Source organism: Protopterus annectens, chromosome 2.part1 (genome assembly GCF_019279795.1).
Source record: "Protopterus annectens isolate FY-2018-M chromosome 2.part1, PAN1.0, whole genome shotgun sequence".
Classification (NCBI taxonomy): domain Eukaryota; kingdom Metazoa; phylum Chordata; order Ceratodontiformes; family Protopteridae; genus Protopterus; species Protopterus annectens.
The window spans coordinates 494,353,028-494,367,160 of NC_056729.1; the positions used below are offsets into that span (position 1 = coordinate 494,353,028).

At 37.5% G+C, this 14,133-nt stretch overlaps 1 protein-coding gene across 1 annotated transcript in view; it reads right to left on the reverse strand.

Annotated features, from left to right (window-relative positions):
* The window catches only part of CCHR2.PART1H4orf48 (chromosome chr2.part1 C4orf48 homolog), a 139,268-nt gene that overhangs the window by 53,114 nt on the left and 72,021 nt on the right, over window positions 1-14,133 (reverse strand). The window lies entirely within an intron of this gene.

A 14,133-nucleotide genomic window follows, 5' to 3' on the forward strand; every position in this document is an offset into this window, starting at 1 on the left:
TTAACTGACTACATCGTGGTGAGATCAGGTTTCTGTTTTTTACATTGAATCCGTTTGTGTTACCTGATCTCTTGGAGCTGCAGTTACCTCTTGGTTTTTTTGCAACTTTTGTTTTGTGTGGTAACTGCTCTACGCGATGGATTCTACAGCTGTAGAACTTGATTACAGACCAGAGTCGAGGGAATTTTCAGCTATACCAGAAGGACTGTTACATCATGTTCCTAACCCTTTATTGGCTTTGGAATTAGGTGGGTCGCTTAATGCTTCTATACCCATCTTACCTGAAGAAAACCTTGCAGATTTCAACCAGACTGTGAAAGAGTTTGAAGACAAGTTGTACCTGTTGCAAAGGTATGCCTGGCAAAGGCAACACCTTGAAGCTTCGATACACCATCGCATTGTACCCCGAGGAATGCGCGTTTTTTGTATGCCGTCGTATGGAACTAATCATCCGGTGCTTCTGAAAAAGTGGCAGGACTTAAATATTGAACAAGGCTTCAGGTATATGTCACTTTTAAATGAATATTTTTTACCACTTGAGACTAAACTACGTACTGAAATAGATACAACTTATAAAAATTTGAGTGATAAGTTTAAATCAGACTATGCTAGAAATAGACTGCAAACTATTTTCTCACAAGTGAATTCTTTTAGTGAGAAACTAAAACAGATAAAATTGAAAAAGTTACAGAGGGACTTTAATGACTTCCAAACAGGTCAGATATTTGTTTGGCCCAGGCATAACAATGCACAAACTCGAGCGCAAAGGCCAGCTTCCCCGATACATACTATTGATGATGTTATACATCATGATGTTGCTTCTTCATCTGTTGGAAGTTTAGCCTTGCCTACTTTGCCTACAACTGACAATACTGCTGTTCAATCTAGTGAAACGGATTTTCCTAGACTAACTGCTTACTCTGCTACACCACCTCCTAACCAATTAGCTTTTGTTAATACACACAATGACAATCAATTAGGTGCGAAACCTAAAGTTGTTCAAGAAGCAAGTCGTTTTTTACCTTATCCCATAAAATCGCAATATCAAGGGAGAGGACGCTCTCAAAGCAGAGGGCCAAGAAAAAGGAAAATATCCGAGGAGAGATATGGAACGACACGAAGGCAAAGGATGTGACTGATATATTTGTCAATTTATCTAGTTATGACATGTGCTTATCTGATGTTAGCCTGATTAACAAGGGCTTAAACTTTATACCAGCACAATGTAGTAACTTGGCTGAAGTATTATGTGAGCTACGTATTTTCTGTAGAAATATAGCCTTGAAAATGTTTTTTAAAAATACCACAGCAACACAAAGTAATGAACCTTTACACCTTGACTCAGTGATTCTAAGACAAAAAAGTAATTTTTCACCTCCGCTACCTTTTAGCTTAGACTGTTTCTTAAAAGCTTGTGAGAGGGATTTTTATAAACTTTTCTCTACTAAAAAGAAAAGGATAGCTTATGTAAACTTAACATCTAGTGAAATGACATCTTTGAGAAAATTTAAGCAGCTCTCTGATATCACTTTTAGACCTGCTGATAAAGGTGGTGGAATCATAGTTATGAACACTGTGGATTATATTACTTTGATGTCAAATATGCTATCTGATCGAGAAACCTATTCCATTATTTCTCAGAAAAAAGTTTGCTCTATAATAGCTAATGTACATGCAACTTTACATGACCTTCTTATGTGCCGACAAATCACCCCAGAAGAGTATAAATATTTGTACATTGAGTTTCCTACCACTCCTACAATAAAAGGCTTGCCAAAGATTCATAAATGTGTACATCCTATACCCCTTAGGCCTATAGTTTCAGGCTGTAACTGGGTAACTGCCACTATTTCTACCGCCCTTGAAAAATTTCTCAGGCCTGTAGTAGATGCAGTTCCATCTCTACTAAAAGACACTTATGATTTGCTAAACAGCCTTAAAGATGTAGCACTGAATGTTAGGACTGATGAGTATTTGCTGATAACTCTTGATGTAAAAAACCTTTTTACGTCCATCCCCAATGATTTGGGTTTGGAAGCAATTAGAGAACTACTTGTTAGAGATACCAACTTCTCGACTGAGAAAGTTATTCTAATTTGTCAACTACTAGATTTAGTGCTCAATAATAACATCTTCATGTTTGATGGCATTACGTATTTGCAGACATGGGGTGTAGCTATGGGCACCCCATGCGCAAATACGTATGCAAATTTAGTAGTTCTGAATTAGGAAAAGGAACATCTGTTTACTAATCCTGCTTTTGATAAAATCAAGTTCTACAAACGTTTTGTAGACGATGTTCTTTTAATATGGCAGGGTACCCTAGAGGAATTTACACATTTCCTACATCATTTAGAAACTACTGCCACTTATCTGAAATTCACAGTGGAAGCCTCTATGAAACAAGTAGAATTTTTGGATGTCTCCCTAACACTTAACGAATATGGAAAAATCACATCTTCCATCTTCAGAAAACCAACATGGACCAACACACTACTTCATTTCAGCAGTATGCACCCTAGGCATATGTTCCCAGGAATAGTTAAGAGCCAGTTCACTAGATTAACCAGACTTTGTCAAGATAATGTAACTTTGGAAAAAGAAGCTGACTTATTAGAGCAATTCTTTTTGGATAGAGGCTATGATACTGAGCTTGTTAATTCCACTAAAAACAATACTATACATCCCATAGAGTCCACATCACATATGTTTAAGAAACCTATTTCTTTTATATATAAAAAAGTCAATGACAACATAAGAATGCCATACATTATAAAATACACTAGTGATGTGAAGTGTTTAGAAAACATTATACGGAACAATTGGAACATATTGCAGACTGATACTTTAGTAACTAACTTGGTGGGTAACTATCCCTCTTTTTTGTACAAGAATTGTTCTAATTTAAAACAAATTTTATGCAAAGATTATGTATCAAATGTTAAGAAATCTACCCCAAATATGGGGACTATTCCATGTGGTACTTGTACTCGGTGCAAATTTACTTGCTCTGACTTGACTTTCATTCATCCCACACTAGATTTTACTCACTATGTTAATGTTTCAGCTACATGTCAGACTAAAAACTTGGTATACTTAGCAACTTGCACAAAATGTACTGCATTTTATATAGGACTGACTAAAAGAAGATTAACTGATCGCATTTATGACCACTTGTACGAGATAAAGAGAGAAATAGACACTAATGCACTAGCTCAACATATAGTAAAATTTAAAGAACATACTTTTTTATTCAGGGTACTTGAAAAAGTAACTCTGAATCCTAGGGGCGGCGATAATATTAACAATCTAGCCTTGGCAGAATTAAGGTGGATTCTAAAATTCAATGCTCATAGTTACCCCGGACTGAACACTTCAGTTTCCATTAAACCTATTTTAAAGAATAGAAAGCGTTAAACACTATGACCAAGTTCTGATGTATGTTTTATAGTTAAAAAATTTTTTTAAACTCTGTTACAAGGTACATAACTTAGTATTTTGGTTATAATATTAGTTTATTTTTTCACTCACTATTTATATTTCATGGGTAATTAGCATCCATAGTTAAATTAATATTATCATATATTTATATATATATTTTCATATATATATATATATATATATATGTTTCAAACTAAATTAATTTAAACTATTATATTTCTTTAGTTTCAAGATATAAGAAATATCTAGTCCTTTGTTGTAATATTAATATCATTAATGCCAACGATATAATTTTCTGATTTTAAAATTTTTTACATATCTACCTATATTATAAAGAAATACATATTCTCACTAAAACTGTGGTTTATAAAACAATTGATTATTTATTTATTTAATGTTTATTAATTATTTTCTGATAACCCCCTTAAATAAATTGATTTCTATAACAAAAAATTTTTTTAAAAAAATCTTTGTAGCTTATAGATATGTAGACTCTAGTAGTTTATGAATTTAGAGTAATAGATGGACTTGATTATTCATTCACATATGATCTATATGATCTACATGTTTCTGTAGGTTTATATTTTATGTTATAGTAAAAACCCTTCTAGAGATAGCACTACCACAATTTTTACATTCCATGGCACTTGGCTTTATTTAAAGAAATATACTATATTAATATAATTTTTATTGCATTAACTAAATATAGGTACCAATATAGACATACAGCTGCATATACATATTTATTTACATATTTTATTTATATATACATATATATTCTTTCTTGTTTATGCTTTAATTTCCATATTCACGTATTACTGGTATCTCATGCTCTTTTAGCATTATATTTACGGCTTTTTAATCTAACATAAAATAGTCAGCTTCGTTGTCTCACTACTCATGTAACTTTTTCATTTTATAAAGTTACCGCAGCTTATTGGATGCCTTTACATTTCAAGGCACTTGTACATCTTAGATGTTTTTGATTTGCATTTTTATCTATGAGGATGTATATCTTTTGTTTTTTGTCTTTACACATACTTAAAATGTAATATGTTATTTGGTCTTAATTAAGTAGTCTTTTACTACAATTATTTGTATTTCCACAGTAAGATTTAGCTTACTTTTATAAAATTAATTGATTTTATTATGCCTTTTAAAAACCCAAATATTGCCTATAGCAATTGTGCATTTATGCTACTTTCTTAGATAGGAAAAGTTTAGAAAAGTTTCTTCTTGTATAATTGTATCACAGACACTTATAACTACTTCCTGTCTGATGAACTGTGATTTCAGTTACGATAATAACTGCATAAAAAATTCCCATTGTGAAATACTCGCTAGAGTTTAGACTAGCAAGGACTTGCTTGTTTGTTTGTTTAGATATAGAATCACCTATGAAATGCACTAAGCCTATTAATCATCTGAATGTTAAACATTTTTTGTTCATATGTTGCACTATGAGTCTTGCATCAGCTATATATTTTAGACTTTATAGCTACCCACAATGAACGTAATGCCTATAATTGTTTGATGGCAATGCCGTTTTAAATAATGATTGAAGTACTTAATTATATAGGGTTTGGCTTTCAAATAATGCACTATTTAAGCATTTTTGTGTAGGGTTTTCATTGTCTGAAGAAGCGTGGCTGTGACCACGCGAAAGCGCTCACCTTTACCCATTGTATCTACATTAAAGAAGAGTTTTATACTTTTATTACGGCTGCTGATTATATCTTGGAATAGTATCTGCATTTCAACTTGTTAACTGACTACATCGTGGTGAGATCAGGTTTCTGTTTTTTACATTGCCCTGGAATCTCTATCAGAAGGGGTAGGATTTTTAGCAGTTGAAGCCTTAATGCCCTTGGAACTCTGAGAAATGGTTTCAGGATCTGCAACAGGATTTTTGAAAAGGAATTTGTGGGAGTCAAGAAACTTGTAGTATATCTGTCTGGCTTACAAGGAGCCGGAGGCAGAGAATCAGGAGTCATACTAGATTCTGAAAAAATATCATCAACAATGTCTAGAACAGGAGGTATAGCCAAAGGCCTATGCTGAGGAAGAAGAAAATCCCTAAGTCTCTTTTTAGATTCAGAGAAATCCTGACTTTCTCAGTGGAAATGTTCCCTTAAGGTATGTAAAGTTTCCCCAAAAGAAAAATCCTCAGGGGGAGAAGCAAAAGGAATGGAATCTTCTGCATCAGAGTCCTCATAGTTAGGTATAGACAATTCCTGTTCATTAGAAGAGTCAGAAGAAATAGAATCCTGTTCAGAAGATTCATAATCAATGTCTTGCCTAGACCTCTTAGAAGGGGGGGGGGGGGGTTGGCTACCCCTGATCAGAGTAATTAAATCTTCAGCCATTTTGATCATTTGTTTTTAGGCATAGGGGCCTGCACATGTGGCCCAGGCGTCGTTTTTTTAGGCATAGGTCAAGATTTTGGCCTTAGTTTTGAAGATGGCGTCGGTCTAATATACAAATCTCTAGGCCTGAAAACACCCTCAGAAGCCGGTGCCTGCACAGCGGCTCCGGACTCATCCAAGGTAGAGACATCCGTGGGTTCCATAATTGAAGCATCTCGCTGCATACTGGACTCCGAATAGGTCTCAGTAGAGGCCTGCTAATCAGAAGTAGTGGGTATCAGGGGCTGCGAAAGCAACTCACTGAGTACCGGCGAACTGGCGACTGGCTTAGGAGAAGCGTTGTCAGCAGTTTTGGACCGCAACGACCTATCTCTGTCTTTTTCTTTGTGTTTTTTAGGTATTCCGGTAGTCGGATTGCTAACCAACGACATTTCTGGATAATTAAAGCATGAGCCAAAATATTTAGAAGCAAAAATGTACCAACGTTTGATAGTGCGTGGATTAAATAAAGCACAAAACCAACAGCAAGGTACGTTGTGGTCAGGGCCTAGGCAAGGAATACAGTACAAATGAAAATCCTTATGAGGTATTTGCATCCCACAAGTAATGCAATTATTAATTTTTACTGACATCGGTAAGAAGCAAGAAAAAGTTTCCCAAACGGGGTACTTAGCTTTTTAGTTGAAGACTTTGGATTTGAAACTCGAAAACGAAAATTTCAGGAGTCGGCCGACGGGCACTTGCGAACTGCTTCTGCTTCGGGTACCGCGTGGCAAGAAAGACTGATGTAATGGTGTCGGCTGCATGTTTTATCCCCCTGACAGCCTGACATCATGGAAGAAGGGACAGCAACCGACGCAGGACCCAAGACTTTGTTAATCAGGCCAACTGAGGGCAACCTGCCAGCAGATTACCCAAATGTGATGACTGCAACAGTGAAACACGAAGAACATCAGCAAATGTTAAACATCTCCGTTCTCAAAATGGCAGTTTCAGATTTAGCATATTTCAGTCCACATTTTCGGGTTATCTAGCCTCGCTACTACAAAACTTGTGTGAATGAGTCTTTGAATATCAAATGGTTACTCAAAAATGTTTTTTTCTTTCTAAATACATGCACCAAGACTGTAGTGTTGGCTTAAATGTGTCCGTTCTTCCCAAATGAAGCAGCAAAAGTCGTCTGACCATTTTTTTTTTCAAAGAAATATACAGAGAGACCAGAAGAATACCTGAATCCACTTTAATGTCAAGCACAAACCAAACACAGAAAAATGCCATGGCCACTCAGCCCTCCCTTTTTCCACTAATTGTGGCCTACTTTGCAAATAGGAAATACTTGCAGGTCTCCACCAGGGAGCAACCAGCTGCAACCACAACCCATGGTTTCCCCCTGGGATGAGTGAGCTGGTGAATGCCACACATTCCCAATGCCACAAGCCCAGCTCCTCTTGTGCATGATCTGTTAATGAAGTTTAAATCTTTGGGGATGCAGTCAGGCCTCCATCCATCAAAGCCATGGAACCAGACAAAATTTAGGTTTTCTTCAAATCAAATGCAGAAACACAAAGGTCAGCTGAAAATGTTCATGTCCAACATCTTAGCCTGAAAAATAGCATGTTCTACCCTACAGCTTGGCAGACATTCAAACTCTTCTGAAACTCATGGCTGGCAGCTCAGGTAATCTATAGGACGATAGTAGTAAGGGAGTAACACCTACTCCTTGGAGGCATCTGAAGCCATACATTATGCTGTTGATATGACTTGTCCCCAAACATTGTTAATATTACAGTACAAGAAATGAAGGAAATACTGTTTGGCATTTTCCAGACTGTCTGATGATAGTATGTGGATAAATAAAATAGAAAAAAACTATACAACTGAATTTGTGTAAGACATCTAATGATTTAGGCTCTGTTCAACATCAGCTTGTATTATATATCCATAGGTTATTGGGTAGTTATTAGGCAGTCAGTCTGTAGACCATTACAAGTCTAGCCAAAAGCCCATATTCAAAAGTTCCCTCCAGCCTCAAGAAGGGCAAGGCATGACAGATCAGGGAAGAATTTGAAATTGCCCCTCCAGTTATCTAGGTTTACCTTGAAGGTGGCAAGGGTGCTACTCTGCTTGACACCATAGGAACTTTGCTCCAGAGTTGGTGGATATGTTGAGATGTGAAACTATCATGCCAAAATGCCTTATTTAACTTTTGATGAAGGTTTACTTCCTTTAACCAAGTATTTCAAATACCATTTGTTCTGTGAAAGAATAGGAGATCAAAGAGGACTGGATTTGTCATGGCTCAGAAGGCTAGACACTGATCTCCACAGAGAACTCTCTACAAGACTCTGCATACAGAGAGAGAGAGGGCAGACAGTCTCCCCTGATAACATACTATATTTTGAGGCTACTAATCTTTTTAGTTCCGAATTTCTAAGGTTTCTTAAGTCAACTGATATGTTTACAAGAATACCAAAAACTGCATTATATTGAAAAATAGGATTGATGACATATACAGGAAGGAGAATTAAGGGGTCTCTGGATCTAGAAGAGATGCCTCCTACTGTGGACAGGATGGTCTTTGTCAATCTGACTTTACCAACGTATGTGTTGTCTCCTTTGCTCCAGTTAACTATATTATAACACCTAGATCACTGTACATGAGAGGAGGGGAAAAGTCAAAATATAACCTCAGACAGTATATATTCTTCATCGCTAAAACAAAAGTCTTATAAGTATGGTCTTTGGAACTACAAGTATCCAAAGCAATTAATTACATCTTCTATATCCACCCCCATTTAAATAAAAAATAATACAATTGTTACATAATCACTTGCTATTTCAAGGCACTACATACAGGTTTGAATGTGGTATTGAAGCTGTGATCTCACAGATGAGTGAACAGCAAGATAAAAATTAAAAATATATATATATGTGTCATTGGGGAAAATACTGAAATAAAGACGTGTATGAGTACCAAAGTAAAGGGCATTTTCCAAAGGAACAATGATTGGACTGTTTTTGTACACCTTTGCTAACTGCCACACCTCATTTTTGTACAGTTAACATTCTTCCATTTTCACACAGCTACTGAATTTGAATATCTTCAGCATTTGCCTACTAATTGCTTGTGCACTTGGAACCTTGCTGAATACTCAGTGACTGCTTTTTCGCAGATTCCTGAGACAGATGTTCAGACCCACTACGATTCTAAAATGTGAAGATCATTATTATTATTATATTTTATATACATTTTTAGATATTATATTGAAGTTTGTATTGCCAGATTGTTTACTGATTTTCATAACTTCATACATAACATTTATTTCATGAAAAGTTGTATGTACTAATCTGCAAGTAAGTGATCCCACTTCGTTTTATGTATTTAAAAGTTTGCAAAGTGTTTGGGAATAAATATCTACAATAAACAATAAACTTGGAGAAAAACTTTATGGGAAATGATCTTTTACAGTCTTTCTATTATGGGATCAAAGAAGCAGATGAAAGAGAGGAGGATTTAATCTAAAACTTTCTCTCAAGCTATTAAGGTATCACATAAAAGACTAGTAAAAAACAGAAAATGATCTTGAGATTGCAGCCTAGGTTAAATTTTGGATGGATAAAGAAACAGATGAAATAATAATAACTGTGACCTCTACCAAGAAAAACATTGTGACTAGTGATGTTGTGCAATGTTCTGTAGTGGCTGTCATCCATTTTAATGCACTTTCAAATATTGTTGAAAGTCTGGAAGGAAAATATAGCAGGAATGCTCTTACAGTATCAGCTGACCTACTAATGTAACCCAACCACCCCTTGATGGGTCAAGTATTGGATTCATCTTCTTTTAGTCCAAATCAGCACTTATTTTCAGAAACTCCTGTGCTCAGGGAAAGGTATATCTGATGCCAGTGTTCAATACAATATCCTGTGTAGGCATGTACAACAGCATGCTTAGTTCCTGCAACAGCCACTTTGTGCTTATTCACCGAATAAATACACAGTGCAAATCAGGATAAAAATGATGAGATGATACATACATTGTTTACAAGTAATTCACAAATGTATACCTGCCCACCTTACGGAGCACTCCAAACAGCAGAAGCTAGATGAAGGGGATATTCAAACATAGGAAAGGGTAACTGGGACCCACGAAGGAGGGTTCTACACAGATTAATTGACAGTAAGAATCCTCCTTGGTGTGTCAAACATTTAGCTAAATCATGGCGATCAGAAGGCCGAGTCCCGAAGTACTGAATAAGACAGAAAACAACTTCTCAACCTGTGGTCAAGAAAATAATGTTTGAAGCTATGATCAAGCAAGTTACAGTGAAACAGAAGTCTACAGTGAAGACATTATTGAATCAAGTAATGGAAGCAGACACACCTTTAGGGCAGTGCCCTTTGATCTCTGCATTTTACATAGGATGACATAATGCCTAATGGCAAAATATGATGGAGGCTGGCAATCTGTTTGGGAAAGGTTTGCTTGGCGGTCCTCCTCTAAACAAAAAGATGAACAGCTTTTCAGTTCTAAACTCATAAGCTAATAAGCCTCATCCATGCTATAAAGAGCTCCCTCTACTCTGGCTTTCACTTTGATGAGAAAAAAAAGGAGATGAGTGGGCTGGATCAGGACCAATTCAGAAACAACTTTCAGGTGGTAATGCAGATTAGTCTGATGAAACACTTGACTTTTGTGGAAGAACAGATGTGGTTTCCCCACACATTACAACCTACAGCTCTGAGGTGATGACACAAAACCTGGTATCCAAGATGCATGCTTCACTGCTCCCAGACTATTGTCTTCAAAACAGGGATAGGCCAACATGTAACTAACAAAGGTAAAATCTCTTGAAGGAAAGGATTTTTTTCAAAGGTAGACAAAAAAGATACTAGCAAGCCTGATAGTAATGATGTTAAGATCCCTTGGAGGGGAATGATTCTTCACAGCTAGATAAAATTAAGACTGGCAAGACAGACAATAACAAAGTTACAATCACATGAAGGAGACAAGTCCTTCAAAGCTGGACAAAAAAGGGGAAACTGGCAAACCTAATAAAGTTAAAATCCCATGAGTGATTCTTCAAAGATGAAAAAAAAACAGGCAAGCCAGCCAATAACAAAGTTAAAATCTCATACAGGGAGTGGTTCTTTAAAGGTAGACAAAAACAGGGACTGACTTAATTTTAATTTTGGCACTTGACAACTGTATGATACATTGACTCTTTAAATGGGGTATTTATGATCTTTTTTTTTCACTTGAATACTGCAGCTTCTCTTGGGAAAAATGGGGCTTGACAAGCCTATCAATAACAAAGTTAAAATCCATCCCATGTAGGTGAGTGGTTCTTCAAAAAGTAGACAAAACCGGGAGTTTGGCAAGCCCATAAAGTTAAAATCCCATTGAGAAGAGTTTGTCTTCAAAGGTGGACAGGAATACAGCATTTTGCTTAACTAATCAGCATTCAGCCACAACCCTGCCCTATACAAGGCCATATTGCACAGCATACACACATACACTGACTCTGAATACCTGACAGGTAACTCAAACAACTGCCCAAATTAAGTCTCAGTGATCTGAAAGATGACCAAATGAAATGGTAGCAGGAACCACTCCAGCAAAGGGACTGCCTTTTTTACTTGGCAAAGTAAGTCTACCTGCTGGAAGGCTTCCTGGCACCCTCATTCATTTCTGACACCTCTTTTGGAAGGCCCTAAGGGACTGAAAGGTCTACAGCAGAAGCTAGACCCTGAGGTGGAGCAACCTGCCATGAATCTAAAACTTACATCACACCTTTCGCAGCCATTGAAGGGTAATGAAAATTTGTTTTGGTCTTTCTTCCATGAATTTTGCAGGGAGTGGATTCATTGAGAAAGGATAAAAAAGACATACATAAATTCCCTTTACCACAGAATGAAGACTGCATTCACCTTAAGCTTTCCCCTAGTTCCACTGTGCCATAAAGGATTGTACTACACTCCCCAAACGGTGAATGAGATAAGCGCTGGAGTGCCCCTGAACGTGCAACTCCAGGACAGGGGCCAGGTATGTGTCTGGAAGAGTCTGTGAACCTATTCACCTCCCCTGGGATGTTAACTTCTAATAGACTGATGCCTCTCTCTCTCTACAGCTCTGTCAGATCTGCATCACCTCATTGCACAGGAACTATGACAATATGCTCCCGCACCTATTTAAGTATCACATGACGAGCTGGTTATCAAACTGAATTAGGAAACACCCCACATTCAGCTTTCCCTCCAAGGCCTTTAGGGCTGCTAGGACTGCACATAGCTCCAACTGGGTGTTGTAGATCTCCTTCTACAAGGAGGACCATATACATGGAACCATCTCATAGCTTATGTGGGCACTCGTCCAGTCCACTAATGAAGAGCTGAAATTTGTGTCAAGTTCAGCTGCAAGAATATGTGGACCATTTGGAAATGACTAGGAATTGTTTACTATTACAGACTGTGATGACAAGGATTGGATACAAGGAAGACATCCACAAACATATGCAACCTCTGATATCTCAAGGTTCTCTGCACTTCTTGCATCCAGAAATGCAGCACAACGATGATCCTAACATCAATCAAGTCAAGATGGTGAAAGAGCATTGATGGTTCTTTGCCTGTTAGATACCCTCACAGACTATCAAATTAAAAGCTTTCTGGGCTCTCTTCATGGACAGAAATGACTGAGACTGGACAGAATGCATTCCGTACCTATAAGGGTAATGCTCTGAAATGATATCAGAGAAGACGTCCCACAGCTTATGGTCACCACTAAAACTTACAACAACAGAAGTACCCCACTACAGGAATGCTGCCAGAAGGCCCTTAACATGGACACCAAAAGCCAATTATGGTAAGGCAACGAACACATGGAGTTATATGTCTGCCATTCCAACAGCCTGAAAAGACTCTGGGTGCAGAGAAAAGTCCAAATGGCAGCACCTCATACTGGAAGTGATGACCTGGAGAATCACAGGAATCTCCTGTATGGAACCAAGAAAAAATATACTAGAAGGTGTCAGCACATTCGTTTTTATAATCTAGGCACTCCGCAGCAGCAGTCATGATGCCCTGCACAGTCACAGTCCAGAACCTGATGTAGCCACTGAGGTCCTTCATAATTAGAAAAAGGTGGGAGTAGACCCTTGGTTTTCTCCAAAACAGGAACAGTTACTATAGCCCCTTTCAATACAAGATCTCAGACCTGTCCCAAGATATCTTGGGAGACATCTGGTATCTCAGCAAAGCCCTTTTTGGTGGAGATCTTGAAAGCTCTAAGCCATGTCTGATTGACGACATCCTGAACTCATTGGTGACGACATCCTGAGCTCATTGGTCCTTTGTGACTGTTCAAGCTGGGACAAACTCAAAGAACTGCTCGTTACCACCATGGGCAGCCCCAGACTGCAGTCAGAACTGCGACTGAAGGTTCCGACTGGTAGCCGTCTTGGATGACTTAGTTAGCAAAGGAATGGACGAGACTGTAAAACACTTCAGGGACTACCTCAGTCTGTAAAGGGACTTGTTCCTCATTTGTACAGGCTGGGTTTAAAAGGCACAGATATAGAGGGACTATTCTGGGATTATAAATATCCTCCACCATGGTCAGGACCTGTTTCCCCTTTAACAAGTTATCCACCAGGTCCAGAAAGGGTTGAATGAAGAGTACCTCCCTGTGAAAGGGACAAACAGGATGGAATTTCTGAGCTTCTCATTAAAGAAGAATCAGTCTCAGATAAATTATCCATCACAGGCATATGACTAAGCCTGTAAACCTAGCTACAGTTTCAGCAATTTTAGAATTGCAGAAAACAATATATAAGACCATTCTGAGAGCTTTAGACACAAACTTGACCACAATCTGACAAAACTGGAAGAATGCCTTGAAACAGAACTTATATTTAACACAAAAAAATATGAGATAATGCATCATGCCTGAAATCAAAACTATAAGGAAAAAGTAAACTATTGATGGGGAAATAGCAATAACAAAGGTAGAAAGGGAGATGACAGTGAACAAGTCTGATGACCTAAAAAGAAAAGTGACAGCTGCTATTCTTACCTCCATAATTTCTCTAGAAATTTTAGTACTCTGTCTCACAAAAACTAACAAACAGCACAGCTATCTCATCTTAAGGTCAGTGACAGCCAGACTGTAATGGAAATGGTAGATTCACATATGCTGCATCTTACAAACTGAAACATACTAACCAACTCAAGAAGCTTTTGTGTGTGTGTGTGTGTGTGTGTGTGTGTGTGTGTGTGTGTGTGTGTGTGTACACAATAATAATTATAAAAATAAAAACATCTATGT